This window comes from Halyomorpha halys, unplaced genomic scaffold (genome assembly GCF_000696795.3).
Source record: "Halyomorpha halys isolate HHAL.00 unplaced genomic scaffold, Hhal_1.1 Scaffold653.1, whole genome shotgun sequence".
Taxonomy (NCBI): Eukaryota; Metazoa; Arthropoda; class Insecta; order Hemiptera; family Pentatomidae; genus Halyomorpha; species Halyomorpha halys.
Window position 1 is genome coordinate 312,755 of NW_027106142.1, and position 9,413 is coordinate 322,167.

A 9,413-nucleotide genomic window follows, 5' to 3' on the forward strand; every position below is an offset into this window, starting at 1 on the left:
CATGTGTCATCAGCGTATGTTGTTAGCACTGTGTTAGGGTGGGTTGGGATGTCAGCTACCCCAAGTATTAACGGTGAGTTGTGCTATGGAAATCCATTAATCCTTTAGTGTGTATGGCTGCTAGAGTTATTAAAAAAAGTATTATTTTGCACTAAAAATAATTAATTATTGTTAATGATTGTGATGAAGAGCTTAGCAAACAGAAAAGAGGCATCACGGGACGAAGTGCGAAAGGTCAAAGAAAGTAGTTGATTGGGAAATCAAAATTTAATATGGTTAACTAAGAAGGAAATGGCTGGCTTTCTCTTTACTTATCGGACCAAAAGCCTAATTGGGAAAAGTGGAAAAATCTATAATACTGCCACGTCCCAACATCAAAATTGATTTACTTGCTAGACAGCACACGTGATGCAACATCTCTCGTAGGGATAAAATTAATTCAGTTAGTACAGTAGTTAAGGGTCGTACAACCAGGCTTCGCTTGGCCAATAACTATTTTCTTATCTAGTTTATCTCACATTTTTATAGTTTTCCCGTCATTATGACTGTTTAAGGTAATCATCAATTATCTAAATGTTAAACAACAATTTTAAATTTTAATAGCAAATAATGAGGTGAATTAATAACAGCGCTCAAAGAGAATTTTTATTCTGGGTTATAGTTGTCCAATTTTGATTTTTTCTCACTAAACTAATATATTAAAAAAAAAAAATGTCTGACAAAATTTGCTTTTGTAGAAATTTTAAAAGTAGATATTAAGAAATTGTTGTCAATTGTTACTATGCATATAATTCCAAAACCACGCGCTTGACAGAATATCTTGTCGTATTTTTTTTTTAAAGACGATACATTTTGCTAAAATAGAAGACCAACATAACCTGTGTGTAACCATTACTTTTTAAAATTTTAAAAATTGGTAATTTTTTCCAAAATGTCAAATATTATCTTATTTTGTGAAATATTGTAAAAAGTATTTTTTGTATAAAAACAATTATGCAGAATGACTTTCAAGTAAATTTAATCAGCTATTCTTATATCTAGATGAATTACAATCGTAAAGAGTTCATTGTTCTATCAAATTTCGTCAATAAATCAAGTGTTTCAGTCAGGCACATTTTTATGGTGTTATTTTGTAAAAATTTGGTATCCAGCTGTGGTTAATTTTATTGACTTTATGAATAAAATGAAATGACAGGATGCTCTGTCAGGTGCATATCGTACAGTTGTAAAAAAAAAATGCATAAAATTCTGAAATACCGCTGTATTGTCTTATAATATATTTAATGGCAATACAATGTGCTAAAATAAAAGATCAAAATTAGCTCTGTGTCACAATTACGTTTTAATAAACAGATCTTCAAAAATTGATCATTTTTCCAAAAAGCCAAATATTGTCTCTTGTTATGCAAAATATTGGTTCTATTAAAACAATCAGGTAGAGTGAATTTAAATTTTTTTTTTAGTTTACAATATCAGGTCACGAGGCCATCTTCTTTTCAGGCGCCTCGGAGGATTGCCAGGAATGGAAGAGGAAGCATGGTTAGAAACTAGTGGGTTCTGGGTGGTTAGGGAGTTTATTATGGAAGGAATAATATCGGGTTCGGGCTAGATCGGTTACATAAGGAACATTTAGGTCTTTATGGATGGTTTTATTAAAGGAGCATTGAGGATTTTAGGAAGGATTTTGGATTGTAAAGATTGGATTCGAGAGGAATTCGAAGGTTTAGTGGAGCCCCAAAGCTCAACTCCGGAATTTAAATTAAATTTTATTAGTTATCTTACATCTCAGTAGAAGTAATGATCATGCAGTTTGGTAACAATTGTAGGAGATTTTATAGACTTTAAAAAAGAATATTCTGCCAGGCCCATAACTGTAAAGTTATTTCGTAACAATTCAAAAAATAAACGAATAAAAGTGAAAAACTGCTCTAGTTTTTGCAAAATCCAACTTTTTAATTGACAATTGAAGATTTTGACAATTATCTTATGTATAGAATAAAAATTCAATTGTTAAAGTATAAACATTAAAACAACTTTTTTTTTTAATTGTTAAAGATAATTAAAAAGTATAAATAATACCTTAATAAGTATAAATAATATTCTTACAGCTATAGTTGGATAATATGTTGTTTTTTTTAAATGTTCATTTTCATTTAACATGCTTATGTAACATCCAACTAAGGTGGGGATGGTTATGGATGTACCACATATTTTGTATATGTGTATACATAGTCTGTTCAAGCCCATGACTTATTCCTGAGGAATCCACGAAGTTAGTTTTAATCCATTCAGCATTCAGATTCTTTTAACTTTCATATTGTCTTGGGGTCAAAAATTAAGAACTAAAAACACAATGGTTCTTAATCGATGTTTGGGGATACTGAGTCAACATTTAAAATTTTTTTTTTAAATAAGTACATCTACAATTGCATACAATCAAATGTTTTAGTTTCTAATATCCCACAGTATTACCCGGTGAGTAAAATGTTTCTGAACATATAATAAAACTTTAATTCACAAAAATTAACCATTGTTCATAATTTTTGACCGTAAGGCAATATGAGATTTTAAAAAAATTATGAAGTGTTAAGGTCAAATGTTTAAACAGACAGACAAAAATATTTTCCAACTTATGTTTTAAAAAAAAATTTAATTTTCAGATTCCAATTTTTTAACAACCATATAACATATCTACTGGTATCAAAAAGGTAATATTGAAATACGAAATCAAGGTGGTTGGATATTTATTAAAAGTGACCCTCTTTTTTTTTTACGACTAATTGCACCAAATACCAACTTAGTTGAAGTGTACTTGTACTTTCTTCAAAGGGTAATTTATTAATTAAAAATTAAGAGATAATTGTTCAGAATTGTAATAATTTAATTTTACATTACACTTCACTGCATAAATGTTCATACATTCCAGTTCACTATCGTGCCCTCAGGTGATATTGATACCTCAAACGACATTGTTGACAAGAAAAGGTACACAGTCAACCGCTATCGCTCATAAGATAAAATGGTGGTATCGGTGCCAAGTGCCTAATCAGCAATACTGCTATCTCTCAGTTTGTTCTAACATCGCTGGCTAATCAATGGGTGGATTGCTAACAATCCTGCAACTATCTTCAGGGATCAATGAACCTTGCTAATAGTTCTGGGATGAGTCCTATAAATCTAATAAATAAAAATTAATTAAATATTGAAAACACTGGTTTTATGATCAGTGTAACAGATAAGAAAAAGAAAAACATATGAATGTATTTAGTTGATCAGTTAAAATGTATTTAAAACGATGTGTTAAATTTGCAAAACAAATTAATTGTTATTTCACAGATTCCCCCCCAACAATAATATTTTTTCATACGCATTACATGAAAGGATTACACTGAGCAAATATGAGGAGAGAAGCAATGATACGTATAGTCCAAGAGCCGGGAAGAAAAAAAAAGGCAGTTTTATCTCACCCCAATTTTTTATTACTTTTATTAATAAAAACTATGTATAATTACTAGTCAAAATTGATGAGTCTGCCAAGTATAGGTAGGGGGATTAAAAAGTGGCGGCTGTTTCAAAACCTTAAAAAAATATTGATTTTTCATTCGGAGCTCTATATCTTAAAACTAAAACTTGTAAGCATTAGAAAATCTAAGAGAACATTATTTAAAGAAGAGTAAATTTGCTGAAATATTAGCCCTAAAAGAGCTATTTACGTCCAATAGTTCTCGAGATATAGCTTTTTAAAATGCAAAATTTCTTAAAAAAACAAGATAATACGAATCCAAATGTCTAAACAATGAACATTCAGTTATTTACACACCATAGGTTTTTAGTCTGAAGCATCTATACTTTAAACATCAGATGTTTTGATCTGAAGGATCTTTAAATATATACCCAGTTTTATTCAATTAATTGTTAAAAACCGTATGAAAGTATCACACAATGACTTATGTGGCAACACTGAGTACCTGATAACCTCCCTAATCCAGTTAGTGTAAATAGTGTAATAAAACAAGCAGTGCATTCTAATGGTTATTATTAATTTTCCAGTTATTAACAAGATCATTTTAACTTATTATTTCAATTTCTTTTAACAGGCTGTATTATAATGATATTATAATATTAGAATAAATATTTATAATTTTTCTTTACCTTTGTGCATGTCCAAGATTTGTGCCTTTAATACTTCCAATCGGTCGCTATTAATAAACAAAATGCGGATAGTAATGTCCAGTTTCTAGGATCATCTTTAAACCATAAAACAATCAGCGCAGTTGTTTCGGGAAAAAAAGGCGGGAATAGAAATTTTTTCATCCCATTTTTGGGTAGAAACGCAAAATCTCAAATTATGAAAAAAAGCAAGAAAATTTTTTTAGATTAATAACAAAGGTCCATTACAGAAAATAATAAACCAATACATATTCAAATTTCAGTATACAACTATAGTTTACCATTGTTAGTTTTATTTTCTTTCGGTGGATGTCTCTGAATTTTAACTTGGATGATAAATTATTAAAACAAAAAAATTGTACGGAAAACTTCAACCTTATGAATACAAAAATTGTTTTGTTTTTCTGTTTTAAATTTTTTTTTTAAATGACAGTTTTCGAGAGGAGATTAATCCAATCCCTTGATTCAGAATGAGTTGCAAGAGGCTAGGTTTTTTAAAAATACAATATGAGTGGTTAGCAAAATACACATTACATAAATTACTTGCGCAACTCCAGATATTTTAGAAAGCAAATAGAAATAACATTAATGCTCTGTATAAATATCATGCTATTGTTTTAGATAGAACAGCTAAGGAAACATAATATTTTTCTTCAACATACTTCAGTAGGTTTCATGAGATCGGAACATGTTTTATAAAAACTAATATAACTGAGCGGTCATAAATAAAGAGAAATGTGGAAGATAAGATGAAATAATGATGTCTAACTCTGCTCATCTCTTAATGGTCTTTGTAATTTGATATTTATTGATTCAATGCGAGATATGGAATTTCATTAATAATAAATTACAGGAGAGAGGAGAATTATGTAGCAGTGGGATGGCATTGCCTAATTCGCTATTTTTTTTCCAGTGAAATTCGAAGAACTCAACATACCACGAAATTGAAATGAATAATTGAAATACTAAATTGTAACATTAATTTAATATATTTTTGTGCATAAAATTTAATAATATATATGATGCACAAAAATATATTAAATTAATTTGTACATTAATTTAATATATTTTTGTGCATAAAATTTAATAATATATATGATGCACAAAAATATATTAAATTAATTTGTACATTAATTTAATATATTTTTGTGCATAAAATTTAATAATATATATGATGCACAAAAATATATTAAATTAATTTGTACATTAATTTAATATATTTTTTCTCAGAAGTTATCGCTTTATATTTTTTGCAATATATGTATTTTTTCGAACAATATATAAAAAATAATTTTGTTTGTAAGTATAGACACAGAAAAAAAAAAGATATAGATAGGTACATATAATATTTTTTGACTAATTCTTTTTCTTTTTGTTAATTATTTATCAATCTTTTCCCATCGAGATAAGCACGTCATTAACAGATAAGTTGCAGTTATCTTTGGGATTACTTTCCCTGATCGCAAAGCATCGCTTCGTTTTTTATATTAATCTGCTACTAACCTGAATCTCAACATTCTAAATTTCCTAGGAATGATAAATTTCTTCTACTCTAAAAATGTTTTGATACCTACTAATTGCATATGTCAATGCGTAGGAAAAAGAAATTTGAATTTAGTGTTGGTAGGCATTTCTTCCATGACTCCCTAAGATATAGTCATTCACTTCTGAATCACTCTGCTTTTTTTTTTTTTAAATATTTATTTATTGCTATTTACAACTGTACATTATAATACATTTAGTAAATCTGATCTAAGTTAAATTGGAGTGTTACAGGCGTGTAGAGAAACTACCCATTGGTAGCACTCTAATGACATTTTACATTAGCTGGTCTCGTGGCCATCTTCTTTTGAGGCGCCTCGGAAGATTGTCAGGAATGGAAGAGGATGCAAGATTAGAAACTAGGGGGTTTGAGTGGTGAGAGAGTTTATAATGGAAGGAGTGATATCTGGTTCGGGCTTGATCGGTTACATAGGGAACATTAAGTTTAATTAAGCTTATGTATGATTTTATTTGTGACAAAGTAAGGAGCATTGAGGATTTTATGAAGGATTTTGGATTATAAGGATTGAATATGAGAGGAATTCGAAGGTTTAGTGGAGCCCCCAAAGACTCTGGTTTTAAACTTAAAAGTTGAAAATTCAACTGTAAACGTTTACTTTCTCATATTTGTATGCAATAAGTGAATTTAGTTCAAATATATGCCATCGTATTTAAACGAAGTAAAAAGGTTCGTTCTATAATAAGAATATTTTTGTTAGTAAGAAAAATTAAGTGCATCTTTCAATCATAAAAAAAATTTGCAACTCAGGCAGTTATGAATTTATGAATCAAAAAATATTAAGTATAAACATTTAAAACAAATATTTGAATAAATGAGTTTCATTGTTATCACCTTATTTTAAATTTAATATTTTTTAAATATGGTTAAATTGTTAACTTAATCATTAAAATAAAATAAAAAAAAGTAAAGCAGTTTAATAAATCTTATTTTAAAAATATAATAATTTTTTTATCTTAAAATTAGTTCTGTAATAAAATAAAGAAAAAAAAGATTTATTTTCTGACTGTAGTTAAATTGTTTACTTGATCGTAATAAAAAAAAAAAAAAAAAAAAAAAAAAAACGGCTAACACCTATTTGTTGCTTTAAATAACCATCCTATCCTCGAAACCACTAAAATGTTCTGAATGATTAATATTGTTTAAAATTGATCAATTTAACCAATACTGATTAAGTTTCGAAGGTTATAAACCTATTGTGATTTTTATCTATGAATTTGGGATCTCTGTAGCATTGTGCGGAGGCATTAACAAGATACCACTAGCAAACCCTAAAGACAACCTTGGAGTCGACGAAGAAGAATAAGCAACTAGGGCAACAAGGATAACCAACACTGATAAAAGTTACAAAGAATATATACATCCTGTTTCTTTCAGATGTCACTGATAAAATCAACAAACCTACAGATATCTTCACATTAAAAAATGGGTAGTTTGAGTTTTATCTTCTGAATGATAACATGGTAGGTTGGTTGTACAGCATATAACTAATGAATTCTACGAAAACAATATATCTAATGCCTTATAAATATTATCATGGATTCAGAAGTAAACCTTCACATCAGTTAAGTAAAGTGTCTGATGCTTGAATTAGCATTTCTAATCAATAATTATAATTATTATATCCAAAATTAGTGATGTGCCTAAGCACCTTCCGTACACATCCGAATTTTCAAAGTACAACGAAGACCTTTCAGAACACCCACAAATACATACCTTATCTGCATATTTTAAGAAGATGGCGTTGGCCCAGAGATCTTTTGTAAAATAAGACTGTTGGACTGATAAAAGCGGCTAATGGGTCCTTAATCAGCATTCAGATAATGAGAGAAAAAATAAATTAAAAGTAACCAATCTTTTTAAAAAATATTTGTTGAAGCAACATTAAATTGAAAATGTTATAATTTTTTATAAGTTTAGTAAATTTGCGAAATTGATTTCTTTTGACTATAAAACATTTGTTTACTAAAAGAAAACGTGATTGTAAACAAAAGCGGTGCGATTTTTTGACGGGAAAGAAGAAGCAATCACCAATTGTTAGCAATGACGGCGTTGTTTTGCAGTTTTAGTTTTCCCCGTAGCTTTACAGGCTCCATGGTAAGAACTAAGGATGCGACATCGATGTCGATGTTTTGAAAACATCGACGTTTTACCCAAAACATCGATGTTTTTAAGCCGATGTTTTTTTAACATCGATGTTTTACGTTTGTCCCAATTTTTCATTTTTTTTTTCCAAAAGTAACTAAATGAAAACAAAAAAATTACAGTATAAACAGTTTCCTATCAACAATGTGGTGGGATAAAAAAGGACCTCTATCACGCTAACGACGTAATAAAGATAAATTACGACTAGAAAAACATCGATGTTTTAAAATATATATGCTCAATATTAAAAGATCATTGCATACAAATCTTTGCCAAAAATACATCGATGTTTTTGAATAACCTTTCCAGTAACATAAGGTCTGTTCCAACGAACACGCATTCTACGGCCAGTCAGAAGTGTTTTTTGTATCGAAGAATGGGGCATCGACTACAAAAAAACATCGATGTTTTTAAACTATCGTTGCTTACAATACATTACCCAAAATACATCAATGTTTTTGAACATCCATTTGAGTAACATAAGGTCTGTTCCAACGATCACGCATTCTACGACCTGTCAGAAGTGGTTTTTGAAACTAAGAATCCTATATCGACAACAAAAAACATCGATGTTTTAAAATATTGTTACTTACAATACATTACCCAAAGTACATCAATGTTTTTGAACAACTATTCCAGATCGTTGGAACAGACCTTATGTAATTCAAGTGGGTGTTAAAAAACATCGATGTATTTTGGCTAATGTATTGTATGCAACGATATTTTAAAACATTTGTTTTTTAGAGTCCATGTCCTATTGGTTGATTGAAAAAGCACTTCTGACTGGCCAGAACCTGCGTAGTCTTTAGAACAGTGTTTACTGACATTCAGTGTTACTGAAATGTTTAAAAAAAAACACCGATGTTTTTTTGTCGATGTCTTATTATTGAACATCGATGTTTTAAAACCTTCTTACAGAACATCGTAGACTTTTGGCCAAGCCACTTCACTCACACAAGGGCCCCTATTTTGCGTGCTTCCAGAACCTCTCAACTGTCATCTGGTGAGATTATATATAAAGATTTGCGCACAGTTGCAAAAAAAAATGTCGATGAACGTGCCTTGACGTTCATCGACATTTTTTTTTTGTTTTTTATTATAAAATTAGTTTAATTTTTTGTAAAATACTAAGTTGTTTTTCCTTTTTTTATTAATGCATAAAATTAATTTGTTTTACAATTCTTTCGTTTTGTTAATATATATGTATTCATTATATTTTCTTTCTTTATCATACATACAATTTTTTTGTTAAATATAGACTTCAAACATGTAATTAATCTAAGTAATTAATCTTCCCATCCCAAAAATAATTTTCCCACCGCATATTCTACCTGGCAAGAGGAAAGTCTTTCACTGAGGCTCTCTGTTCAGGTAACAATATTAATTATATCAAGGTTGTTTTCACGAAGGATGCATTTCCCAATACAAAGCAATAGTTTGTCAAGAAAACTAAAAGTTAAATAGACACAAATATTGCGTACCGGAACATTTTTCATTGCATTATATATCAAACACCTGACCTAACTTAAGCCTCCGA